The following is a 13,635-nucleotide window of genomic DNA, read 5'->3' on the forward strand; positions in this document are numbered from 1 at the left end:
ATATATATATATTTAACATTTTTTTGTGCATGGTAAATCTTTCTTAACAGCTAAAAGTAAAAATTTCAACTTTACTGCATTATATACATCTCTGTTATTAAATTTTACCTGATCTTGCCTTTACACTACAGGAAAGGAATAGGTTATCAAGTGGCCTTTCTTGCATTTACATTTATCACAATTGTAGCAAATAATGATTTGGGAGCAGTATCATACTGTTCCATTACTTTTCACGGTTTGGCTAAATGAGGCCCACACCATTTTGAAATTCCAGAGAATCCATAAAACAAAAGGATACATCTAGAGTGTAAACAAATTCCTTTGTTCTCATTTTGCTGTTCCACTCATGGTTGCTGCTGTTACTTGTAGAAGACAAATGTCACACTTGTAGGCATGCACAGTGTGATCGAGTGAGAAATCGTCTCCTTTTACTTCAAACAAAAATAAATGGAAAAAAGTACAAGTGCTCAATGGCATGGAGGAAGTAAATTATTTGAAAACAGAAATCAGCCAAAACCTGGCTTCAAGCTTTCTCTCTGACTCGTGTAGGTCAATCGTACAAGAGCTCTGTTCCCTGTTGTGCTCTGCTCACAGAGTGAGGCCTCCTTCAGTTGGCCCGGTGACTTATAGGCTGGAGACTGGCAGGGGCGGAGTCAGGCACCGTCACTGGGCATCTTCTCTGTTCTGTGGAATGAGTAGAAGACATGTTTAGTGACAGCGCCCCCTCTCGACCCAGGGGAGTAACACATAAATTAGAGGAGTGCTGCGGGTGCTCCACAGACCCGCGTGATACTCAAGGGTAAATAAACTAATGTGCACTTGACACAAAAAATGCATACAGATCTGCACACTCAGCAACACACAGGGCCTAGTGGTTGCCCATTTTCTGGACTAGAATCACAGAGTGCTGTCCAGTGACAGACCTTCAAATACACAAACATATGCCTAGACATTTCAACATACAGATTGTCACAAGCAGGATTATTATCCTCATACTGATGCCCACAAACACAGTAGTGATAATATATACATACACTAGGTACAGAATGACCTACAGATACCGACATACAAGCAGAATTCATCACATAGTGTATACTGCAAAAGCATATACGGCATTAGAGTCAGTATGGGTACTGATTGTGCTGTAATGTTGAAACCAAAACTTCAGAAGGAATAAACCCAGCAGAAGTAAATATTTTACTTCCACTGTGGTGGGGTGGCGCCCTGTCCAGGGTTTGTTTCCTGCCTTGCGCTCTGTGTTGGCTCCAGCAGACCCCCGTGACCCTGTAGTTAGGATATAGCGGGTTGGATAATGGGTGGATGGAGGGATTTTACTTCCATATGCTACTGACTTTCATAAATGGTTTTAATAACAAGGCCTTAGTCCACACATTACCACTCATACTTCTCATACTGTACATATGGGATCTTTGCATCAACTCCGACTTTATTGAGATGTATTATTTCTGTCCTAGAAAAAGCTAAAAACAGAGAAAATGCCTGATAAAAATACTTTGAAATTTTTACTTTTTGAAAAGCACAGGTTTACCAGTAATTTCCCCAGAACTGTAGGAAACAGGGTCCCTTCTCAGTTTATCAGTTAATCAGGTAGTGTAGCCTAGCAGTTTGGATGCTGGTCTGCAGACCACAAGGCATTTAGTTATACCCTCAACCCCAAGTAAGTTAGATAACCTGCTTGTGTTCTAATTACATATTAATATTATATATGTAGGTTGAGGCTAAAATTTGCTTTTCATAAAGGTATCCTGTTAATACAAAATGTAAAGGTGATTCTTCTGGATGCTTTTGGATACCTTTTCCCTAATATAAATACATATACACTAAAACACATATTCACAAATCCTTTCTCATTTAGCTGGGCACACCCCATGGCAGCACACAGCACAAAATACACATAACTGCGTAGAAGATGGCTATAAGATCATGTTTTTGTTCACAGGAGTCATTGTTTTGACATATATTTCTGCAATTTAAGCAGCCCTGGGAGTTTTACAGAACATTTTGGTTAGTACACATAGTTTTCGATCATCAAAGCCAAGAATGCAGTTTTTTGATGTGTAGCAGTGCATCAGTAATTTTACCAGAAAATAGCAAGATGTGCTCAATCATTTCAAGAACCTGTATTTGAAGAAATTGTATTATAAAAAATAATTTTTCAAAACATTTGCAACAGTCAGTTATAATGTAGGAGCGGCACAGTGGCGCAGTGCTAGCGCTGCTGCCTCACAGTAATGAGAACAGGGTTTGCGTCCCGGGTCCTTCCTACGTGGAGTTTGCATGTTCTCCCTGGTGCACCAGTTTCCTCCCACAGTCCAAATTCATGAAGGTTAGGTGGTTTGGTGATACTAAATTGGCCCTAGTGTGCGGTTGGAGTGTGTATTTTATTGTGTGTGTGTTTGCCCTACAATGGACTGGCACCCTGTCCAGGGTTTGTTCCTGCCTGTTCAGGACTAAGTAGGTTAGAAAATGGCTGACTGTTACAGTGTGCCTGTTTTATGATAATAAACTCATAGTTTGACTGCTGTTTACTTGCCTTTCATTTGAAGAGAATGCAAAGATGAAATATTCATGGAAGTCTTTGAGAGCACTTCTGGTTGTAGCCAAGACTAACCTTGTGAAAGATGTTGTGGCATGTAACATTGTGCAAATCAAACAAATGTCACAGCGCACTTAGCCGAATGAATGTTACAAATCAACAACTGCCATTAGACAAGTCTCCTCACTTTAAAACCATATCACATGAACTGTGTAGTGCCTGGCCATTGTTCTAATGTCCTGATTAGGCATTGATTGAGATGGGGTGGCTTTGCTCTGGATATCAGCCTGCAGAAACATCCAACTGCAATAGATACTGTAAGCTTTGCTCATAATGTCCCGTATTAATGGTTCGAGGCAGTCAACTGATACTTTATTACAGCATATATGCATTTTGGATACAAAAGCAGGTGGGATGCTATTTGGTTTAGTGCATTTGCTTAAATACATTGCTGATTCTTTGTCTTTCGGATTGTCTGGGCATGCAATATTAATGATGTACATTTTATACATTAAACCAAAAAAGTAGCTAATTTGTTAATCAAATATTATTGTCTATATTTGAAACTTATGTATTTTAAAACTGGACATTCCCATTAAAATCTTTTATCACAAAAACCAATGGCCTATTAAAACAGATTGATTTATGTATTCTTCTACTTTATTAGGTGCTTCCTATTATCAGTAGGAAAACAGTGTATTTACATAATTGTTTTTCTGTAATAAAAGAATGATTCCAAATGGCATTTATAGAATTCTCTTGCTTCTGACTGTATTGAAAGACATGAAACATACTTTATCTAAAACGAATCTCTGCATTTTTCAAGCAAAGCATTACAGCAGCTAAGACTTAATTAACTATCGAGGAGGCGTTCAAGTTAAAAAGAATCAATACTTTGTTCCGTTCATCTGCTTCTTTCCTTTAACCTCTCAAAGGAAGCAAATAGGGTCTTTCCTTTATATTGCTCTACTAATGTGCTAAAATTGCTTACTTCGGATTAACCATGCAAATGTGGTAGGAATAGACCTTTGTGAGCTGTTTTGACATTTATTCCTACATTTTGAAACATGACATACATACAGTATATTAGATACGTGTAAATTGTATTCTCGCTTAACTAAAATCCCAGCGTTCAGATGGGCAGTTATTTCGGGCTCAGTGTAAACACACATACTTGCACAATCAAATGTTTGGTGTGTCCACGTGGTGAGATCTGACTGCTAAAAATGTATTTACTATGGGAAAAAAAGAAACAACATCATTCCAGTTACTACCATGATGATTGTATGCATGTTACCTATTAGTAATGTTTTTTAATTGTGAAACACACACAAGTTGAGCTTATTCAGTGTTAGATAGATTTAAATGTACCCTAAATGACACACAAACACATGTAACAGACCCCCACAACCACAAATATAACCGTATGTTTGTGTGTCTGTGTAATAAAATCTGAGTACAGAAATTACATTTAACGTATAAAAAAACAACAACAATGTATTTCTTCATCCATCCATCCAGTTTCTAACCCGCTGAATCCGAATACAGGGTCACAGGGGTCTGCTGGAGCCAATCCCAGCCAACACAGGGCACAAGGCAGGAACCAATCCTGGGCAGGGTGCCAACCCACCACAGGACACACACAAACACACCCAGCACACACTAGGGCCAATTTAGAATCGCCAATCCACCTAACCTGCATGTCTTTGGATTGTGGGAGGAAACCAGAGTGCCCGGAGGAAACCCATGCAGACACGGGGAGAACATGCAAACTCCACGCAGGGAGGACCCGGGAAGTGAACCCGGGTCTCCTAACTGCGAGGCACTACCACTGCGCCACCGTGCCGCCCATGTATTTCTTTAATGATGTAAATGTTTTGTAGGTTCATACACTGGTTCGATCATATATTAATGTGTTTTTCTATTTGTGCACAACGCCAGTAGTACTCCTGGGATTGTGTGTACTACAAATATAGCATAAATAACGCACCGTATTACTTTTCCCGATGCACGTTCATACATACCCACCTACCAGACTCACATACAGATACACTACACTTATGCTTACCAATAGTATTTAACCTTTGGACATTTTATTGTTTAAAAATTCAGTGCAGTTAATCGAACTTTTGACCAGTGTGAAATGCTAAAAAATGTTTTGGGGAAATGAAACCTATGGATCTTTCTAAATTTATTATAATTAAATAGAACCAGTGTATTTTCATAAGCAGATACCATCTTCTGTTTGACACATCTACAGTAAATAGGCTCTGTCTCAACCACTTATCACCACAAGTCACATCATTAGGTGAATGGTGTCCACATGTGTGCAGTGCCGGTGATTTACACAAGGCCATGTTGGATTTGCCTCTCGTGTGGAAGTCCCACAGTGCATTAATAAAGTCTTAGGGAAATCAAAGTAAATTTATGATAAGGATTTTGAAAAATATCCCAAAGAGCAAGAGATATAGAAAAGTACCAAGATATTGAAAGATTTTGTAAACTAATTAAAATGAAAGTGCATTATAAATAAATGTGTAAAGTATGATATAGTTGTGAATTTGTGCAGAACAACAGTGTCTGGATGGAAAAGAAGGACATCAGCAAGGATTTACAGTCGTCGATGCCTGTGATGGACTCTGCACATACAACAGCTTTATTTTCCCAGATGGCATATCAGGGATTCTGAGGCCAAGTGGTATAAAAGGAAAATAATTATCTTGGGAACACCTTCCAGTTGGCTCTAAGGACCTTTAGTAATTACGCGAGTGGAATGGGCAAAAATAGCCTAATATTCAAAGAATAATAGCTGTGATATTTTTCTAGAGCTACCACTGCAAAATATTGAGGCAATAGGTAAAAATATTCATAGAATTATTTCGTTAATGTTGTAAATAATTTCAATGGATCTGTACATATTTTTCTTTAGATAGCTAGATAGGTAGATCGATAGATAGAGAGATAAGTATGTGTATAAATGAATCACATCAAATAAAGATAAAGAAAACACCTTTTACAAATTAAAGGTTCATATTTACTCAATTGAGCCTGCCTGTGTTGTTTTCTACTTTCTCATTCATACATTGCTAGACTTTCTGGAAGTTTCTTCCAGAATCGTGGCACCCATTGTGTGAAGAAGTACTTTTCCAATCACATTCTTGAATTCGCTTCCCTTTCATTTCTGCTCTCTCATTCTATATGTTATTCACTCTTAAAATTAAATAATTACAAGATTTATTGATGCCATTGAGGCTTTTAAAAACCTTGATTAGGTCCTCACATGGTCTTCTCTCTTCAGGCCGAAGGGGTTCGGTTCCTTTAGCTTTTATGAGCTGAAACTTTGAGGCTTTTCTCTACACTTGTTCTTCTTCTGCTGCAGTATGGTGACCAAAATTGCACACGGTTGTCCAGATGTGCTCTCACTGATGCATTATCGTCTCTTAGTATGATGTCCTTTAACTTCACATCTTATTCACATGTTCCAAAACTCTTCAGTATTTGCCTGGAGGATAGGAATGTTGTGTGGTTGTAAACCACTGACCCCTTTTCACAGTTTGCTTCATGCTGGTCGTCATCACACATCTTTTTCACTTTTATAATTGTCGTTCATTTTTCCCTGCATAAGGTATAGCTCTTTGTCTTTATTTTCCATTTAATTGTAGCATCTGAGTTCATGTTACTACCTGTCCAGGATGAAAGTTCAATAACTAGGGCCTGAAAGGCGTCATCTTGGCTGCAGAGTGAAATGAGAAGAAGATGAAAATTCATGTTTTTCACAACATTAATAGAGAGCACCTCTCTTAAGACATACCTTATGAAGTGATATCATGCTTTCAGAGGGGTTGGTGGTCTTCTGGTTAAATAGTTGGAGTAACTTGCATTCCTCATCTATGGTTTAAGAAAGAGACCATAAAGAATTCTCAGTTTTGGACTTTCTGTATATTTTTTCCTAATGGTTTTAATGATTTTTATAAAATGTATTTTAAATATGCATATGCAGTACATATAAAAGCCCTCACCATTTTGAAATTCACAATTTATTATTGAGTCCTTCCATGTATCAGAGAGATCTGTATATTTTCTTAACCAGTGATAAATAATACCATAACCAAAAATTGTTCTTTGAGCCATCTTTTAACCCTTTAAACTATTACAGAATTTTCAGATGTTTATCAAAACATTTTAAATTAGAGACACACTTTAAACTGGTAATGATCTATTCTGCATTTTTACAACAGTAATAAGTTAACAGTGCCGTTTGTGTCACTGTCAAGCCTACATTTTGCTAGGTAAATGGTAAAAATTGAAGAATTAATTTAAATGATATTAAATGACGTGTTTATAGTTTATAATCCTTGTTAGAGTTTAAAAGGTCTAGGAATGTGCCAAAGTAATATATATATATATATATATTTATTTATATATTTATATATTTATATATATAAAGAGAATTGACTTATATTAATGTGCCAGAATAATGGCTGTTTTACATACCACAATGCAGCAAAGATAAAAGAATATCTGCTAGAAATTAACTTGAAATGCACCTCAGAAATAGTTTAATCAAAGATACTGCAATGGCAGAACATACTTTATCTATTGATTTGTATTTTATTTTATTGCCGTGCATTTTTAAGGTAATTTAGTCATAAAATGAGTTGATATTACATTTTTATTTGTGCGCTTTGTTTTTCAAAGTATTCTTTGTTCGACAGCACATACTATTACTATAATGTTATGTTTAGTAATTTGGTGATTTAATAAATCAAGTAACTGGCGCGGTGCTGTAAGAATGACACCTTTTATATACTGTACATGCAATCTAAAATATAGCCATTTTACCTTTTTTTTATTTGTAGTTGCAAAATAGAAGTAGGAAGGGCCCGATTGCAGAAGGTTATATGATAAAATGCAGCATTAAACATCATTCGTAATATTTTTTGACTGGCAGAGAATTAATGCCATTATCTTGAAAATATGTTTCTGAAAACCATGCCATTGTGCTTTTTCTGTATTATTCAATATTAGATCGTCATCATATAAAAATGTTCTTTTTCTGTGTCAGAGCTAAAGGTATCTGGCTAATTAGCTTGAAGTGGCTCATGCTTCGTGGAAAGGCGTATGATATTCATTCAGATTAACAGGAATTTCAAAGCAGTGTCAATTCATTAGACAAGAACAATAAAACAGAAATGAATTATTTATAAGAAACCCCTTACTCTATTAAATGCACCTTACGCATTTTCGCAGGGAGCTGACTTGAGAGACAACGTGAGATATTCATTTTAATAGCTATTACGATTTTGGTGTTTGTGTTTACAGCAGCAAACAGTTGCTTTGAGCACATCAGGAGTCACAGATTACAGATCACTGGGCTCTGTGTTTAATGTACAGTTATAATAAAGAGGGGTCTTTTGCATCACTGGTTTCTTGCAAGCTGAGCACTGACTCCTGCTAAATGCTCTCCAAAGCGACTATTGCACTTTAGCTGTTCCCCACGCGCTGTATAATAAAGGTTGCTCTCTAAATTTGTTTGCCATCAATGTTTTCAAATTAACATCTAATTAACCTCAGCCATGCCAGGCTTCATTAGAATGGGGGATTTGATGGTTTGAGCATTAGCCTCTGAACCACTGAAAATGGCAGTGAAGGGAGCTGCCCTAATTGGTAAAAAAACAATATATCTTGACTCGTTCATTATTCTATACATTCATGTTCCTATAGGGTTGACAGAGCGAAACCAACTGCAAGAAATATGCTGCTACTGAGGTTGAAACAAGGTTTTCTCAGTGACCTCCATGGCTCTCGTTCTTCGCAATAGTTGCTTTTAAATAGGCAGACTGCTCAGTGGTTTACACTTTAACATTAATAATCTTTAAAAATTGTATTTTACTTTTTACACTGGTATTTTTATGAATGACTTATTGTAAATAATATCAATTTTCAGGTCAAAAGTCTGTAAAATAGAATGTGGTTTTCTTTTTAAATGCTTATCACCAGTAAGCAAACAATGTGTTTGTACAAAGAAACTCAGGCAGTTGTATTTGTGCGCTTCCATATTTAACTGAAGATATTGAGTTTTTTTTATTTGCAAAAAATTATTTTGTTAGAATTGTGCAGATATTTTATCTGAATACAAATAGTATTTTTATATGCTCAGACCTACATACAATTACACACACTATAAAGTTACAGTAAATTAGTAATAAGCTAATAGTGAGACTAGTGATCAATATCTGAAAACTTGTTTCATTAAAAAAACATAGACATAATTATTTACTGACACCATGCTCAATTTTACATATAGGCAATATATAAATATATTTGCACATTTTAATATAACGAGAAATAATATTAAAATATAATTTTCTATTGTTAAATTTCTGTGTATTCCACTAAATAACTTCTATTCTTAAAGTTCCATTTTTTTCACTAAATAATTTTGAAGTATAAGTGTCATTCTCTATCATGACATATTTTGTAGTTGCAGGTTGGTGTATTTTTCAGGAGTTCCATATTCTTGAAGTATCCCCCCATCTTTCTCATTTCATTACAGTGCACCTTCAAAAAACAATCTCTCCCATAAATCGTATACTATCAACGCTTTAGGTCTAAACACAAAAACACATTGCTTTTGGATAAATGTGTTCATGAATCTGTTTTTCAGGCTTAAGATAATTTCAGTTTTGGTCAAATCTAAAATGTGTGTTTGTGTGTCCCAAACAACTTGCAAGATTAAACCAAATAATGTTGTCTGCAAACATAGCTATTATCTACTCCTCTTTATCCCCATTTGCCAGCATCGCTGACAAGCCTGAGAACTCATCTGACGTTTGTTGTCGATGAATTCACTACTTTTAGTCTTCTCGTTTTTTTTTTTTTTTCCGGCTGATGCAAAATTAATTCCTTTATTGTGATCGCAACTTTTGGAAGCACACCCAAAATTTCAATGAGCGTGGTCTCGACACTTAAAAGTGCGTGGGCTTGAAATTCAACTAAGATAGGTGAGTTGATTGGGTACTGAAGTTACACTTTAGCCTTTATTTGAGTGTTTGCTTAAAATTTTCCTCTTCTCTGTTAAGTATGGATGTTTTGGATAGGTGCTTTAGATGTATGTAGATGTTTGAGCGAGTGGACATATTTCCTTAGTCTTATGGTAGAAAATAATGTGCAAAAATGAGTTCACTGCAAGATCATTGGACTCTCTGCCCACAACAGGTGAAGAAAGAATAAGATGTTAATCCATTACATTTATAATAATAATAATAATATTTATTATTATTATATAGCACTTTTCTTGATACTCAAAGCTCTTAGACAGAGGGGAACAGCTTCAACCACCGCCAATGTCCAGCACCCACCAATAATGGCAGCCATTACTGCACCAATACACTCACCACACATTAACTATTACGTGGCGAAGGGGTGAGAGAGACTGTTAGAAACAGTTGATTATTAGGTGGCCAGAATGGATGGGGTCATGATAATCAGGATATCAGTATAACGTCTTTTCTAAAGATGCCCAGGGATATTTAATGACCACAGAGAGGCAGGACCTTGGTTTTTTGTCTCATTCGAAGGACTGCGCCATTTTTATAGCACAGTATCCACGTCACTATACTGGGGCATTGAGATCCACATTCAGACTACAGGGTAAATGCCCAACACCAACCCAAGCTTTTTCCTGTTTAGTCTCCCATGCAAGTACTGGCCAGGCCCGAACATGCTTATGTCATATAATCTTTGGGCAGACAACACTCTCCTGCTGTTGAAGAACGATGGACCCAATAGAGACAGAGAACCAGTAGGTACAGATCACGCAATTCATGGAAGATAGACCAGTGTGTCTTTGTGTGGTATCGTATACTGTAGCAGAAAGGTGACCTTTTCTAGAAAAGTGTTCAATCACATTGCAAGAAAACTGGTGTCCTTGCCCGGATTCATTTTTTGTGTCAAAGAAGTAATATTTACTTCTCTGACAAAGTTGAACAGATACAATGACAACATACTATATACTGCATAATATAAGTAATGGCATACATCCACTTCCTGAACAGACTTAGCCCAGTTATAGGATTGGAGGCAGCACTGGGGCAGAAGTTCATTGCAAGGCCCACTTATTTCCACCCACATTCTTTCAGAGGTGATAAAATATAGAGCCAAGGATGTACCTGTACTGCATGGCTTTGGAAACTCGCCAGCCCCACGTAGACACTGACCGATTGTTGAGCTACGAAACATTACACCAGTGCCACCTCCGATGAGTGTAGATTGCTCTTAATGTTCAAGTTCAAGATCAAGATTATTCCCATGTGTACACAATACATTGACATTCTTATCGGTATTTCTGACCAACTTGCAACACTTTTCCACCCTCTGGTATGATGATAAGCAAGTACTGTTATTTTAAATGTGGATCCTACACAGAAACTACAGTATATTTTGTGAAAAAAACAGTACTAACTACAAAGAATAGGATCAATGTAGGGACCGAAAAGAAAAAAGAGCACAAAGGAGTGGCAAACACAGGGAAAACACAAAGAAATTAATGAAATCAAACTGTATGTGACCTTTGCACCCAATCTGAGTCTATCTCTATCCTGGGTGGCTGATCAGTTTGTCCACTTCTCAAATTCCTTGGAATGAAAAGTCCAGATCTTAAGATTTTAGGAGAATAAACAGCAAGGCATTTCTTAATTTTTTTTGCCTCATGTAAAATCCAGCATAGGGCTTAAGTACGTCACTAAAGCCATCTATCCATTGTTGTTGCTGCTTCTGTAAGAGCTATTTTATTCTGTCATAAAAGCTGATTGTGTATTTCCCTAAGGTTCATTTAGAAGCAAGTTTGGGTGATATTCAAAAACGTACATCATTAACAGAAACCAGGCCATTTGAATAAAACATAATTGTAAAAGAAAAAAAAAACTAATTGATGCACCAGTTAAATGTAGAATCCAAAGCTCTTTTTTACACTGCATAATTTTGTTATTTCCTTTATAGTGAGTTAAAATATGAAGTATATCATTAGGCAGCTAAAAATAGTCAGGCTCTGTTTCAGAACATAACAATGGCTTCAGTATGTGAAGCCTGCAGAGTTGAGAACAATGTATATATAACGTGTAAACATAAAAGAATTCATTTAATGTTTGACCTTTTGTGCAAATGTTCACACTATTTATATACTGCAGAAAATTGGAGCTCATGTTAGCCCTTTCTTCTTGTAATTTGTTTGGGGTTTTGGGCTCTTGGATGGAACAAAGAGATGTCTGAGCCACTTTTTGCATGTACAGGATGAGATTTGTCTCTTGCCTTTTGTTAAACAAGAGCAAAATCATGGCAGTAAAAGAACTTCCAAAAGCATTAGATTGACCTTGGTGTAAGAACACTTTCAGAGTTCATAGAAAGGCTCACTTGTTCTGGGTAGATTTTGTCCTGTGGTTTGTCCATTTTACACTTAATGATATTTTCATGCCAAATTTCAAAAACACTGAAATGAATAAATACATTTGTTTTTTTTTCCGTGGCAGTTGCAGTTTATTAATTGCTGTTCATTTTAAAAGCATTATTGATGAGTCTAATGTGAAAGTGGCATCCTCCACTGTATTTACCACTGGCATAAAAAAATCAAGAAGTATATTAAAATATAACTAAAGGTAGTCCTGCTATGCTAAGAAGTCATGCCAAAAACAAAATGTCATTGGTGCCTACAGGCGTCTGCTTTTTACCTGCTTTTTATAGCTAATGAACAGGTTTGCCAACTGTCACAAGGTAAAGGAAGCAGTGCTGGATGTTGGAATTAAGCTCAAAACTCATCAAGGAGAGCACTTTGATTCTTGTGTGAGTGAGAAAGTGAGACAAAGAAAAGAGAGGGAAGATAGGAGAGGCCACTTATTATTATTCTAAGTGCATGTTAAATATAAAGTTAAAAACAATTAACAGAGATATTAAAGTTTGAAAATATATTTGTCCCTGAATGAAGGGTAAATCAACCTATTAGAAAACAATGGACCCTGAAGGAATGAAAAAGTCACAGAAAAATTAAAAAGCAAAATTCCTGCTTTAAAGACTAAACTTGGGATTTTCATGAAAAAGTTTTATATATTTAATCACTGCAACAAAACAAGAGAAAAAATTCTGAATGGACCTCAGATAAATTCTATCTATCTATCTATCTATCTATCTATCTATCTATCTATCTATCTATCTATCTATCTATCTATCTATCTATCTATCTATCTATCTATCTATCTACGTTGTGCAAGTAATGACAATTCCATCGAGTAAATGTTGGGGCACCAACCCAGCTCTCCCTGTTTACTTCTAATGATCTTAAGGTAAAAACAAAATGCCTCGACGGCGCATTTAACTCTTAAGGCAACCTCTCCTGGGCTCACAATAATAAGTCATCTCTTTTTTTCTTACTGAGATTACAGAACTCTATCTTGCAGGTTGCTTGGGCAGAGGAATCTATCTTTCATCACACGCATGCTCGTGGACGACAGTTTAAAGGCTTGGGTGATGGTAGTTCTCCACCAACCTAGTGTCTGGAGCTGTGTAATAATGATCTTTCTTTTCCTTTCTCTGCAGAAATGAACACTGATGGCTCTCTACCTCTAACGTCACTTTCTAGGTCCGCACACCTGGACCCACCTCTTCCTCCCAGAATTCCTAATAGCCATAAGAGTTGCCATCTTGGTCAGTCATCCTGAGAGGATGAAAGTTGGAGGAACAACCATTTGACATGCACACACATTTCGTTTTAAATGTATAACTTTCCATTATAAAGGGTTTGCCGCAATAATATCGCCTGTTGTCTTGTGTTATACTATTTATTATATAGTGACTTTCTTATCTATCTATCTATCTATCTATCTATCTATCTATCTATCTATCTATCTATCTATCTATCTATCTATCTATCTAATAATGCCTAGAGGATCATATCATCTTACATAAATTGTAGACCACAGAAAAATAACAGTACAGAGATAACATCTCCATAATCCATTACTTGCTTTGAATACTATCTGCAAATATGGTTTTATTTTCTTTTCTTGAGTTTATAGTAACCTTGCTAG

The 13,635-nt window shown here is 36.3% G+C and overlaps 1 long non-coding RNA gene across 1 annotated transcript in view; it reads left to right on the plus strand.

Moving 5' to 3' along the window:
• Positions 1-13,346, plus strand: part of LOC120515091 — a 28,713-nt gene extending 15,367 nt beyond the window's left edge. Inside the window, exon 3 of the long non-coding RNA XR_005630585.1 lies at positions 13,145-13,346. This is a non-coding gene — a long non-coding RNA (uncharacterized LOC120515091). The remainder of the gene's footprint in view (positions 1-13,144) is intronic.
• Positions 13,347-13,635: the final 289 nt, after the last annotated feature.

Source organism: Polypterus senegalus, chromosome 14 (genome assembly GCF_016835505.1).
Source record: "Polypterus senegalus isolate Bchr_013 chromosome 14, ASM1683550v1, whole genome shotgun sequence".
Classification (NCBI taxonomy): domain Eukaryota; kingdom Metazoa; phylum Chordata; class Cladistia; order Polypteriformes; family Polypteridae; genus Polypterus; species Polypterus senegalus.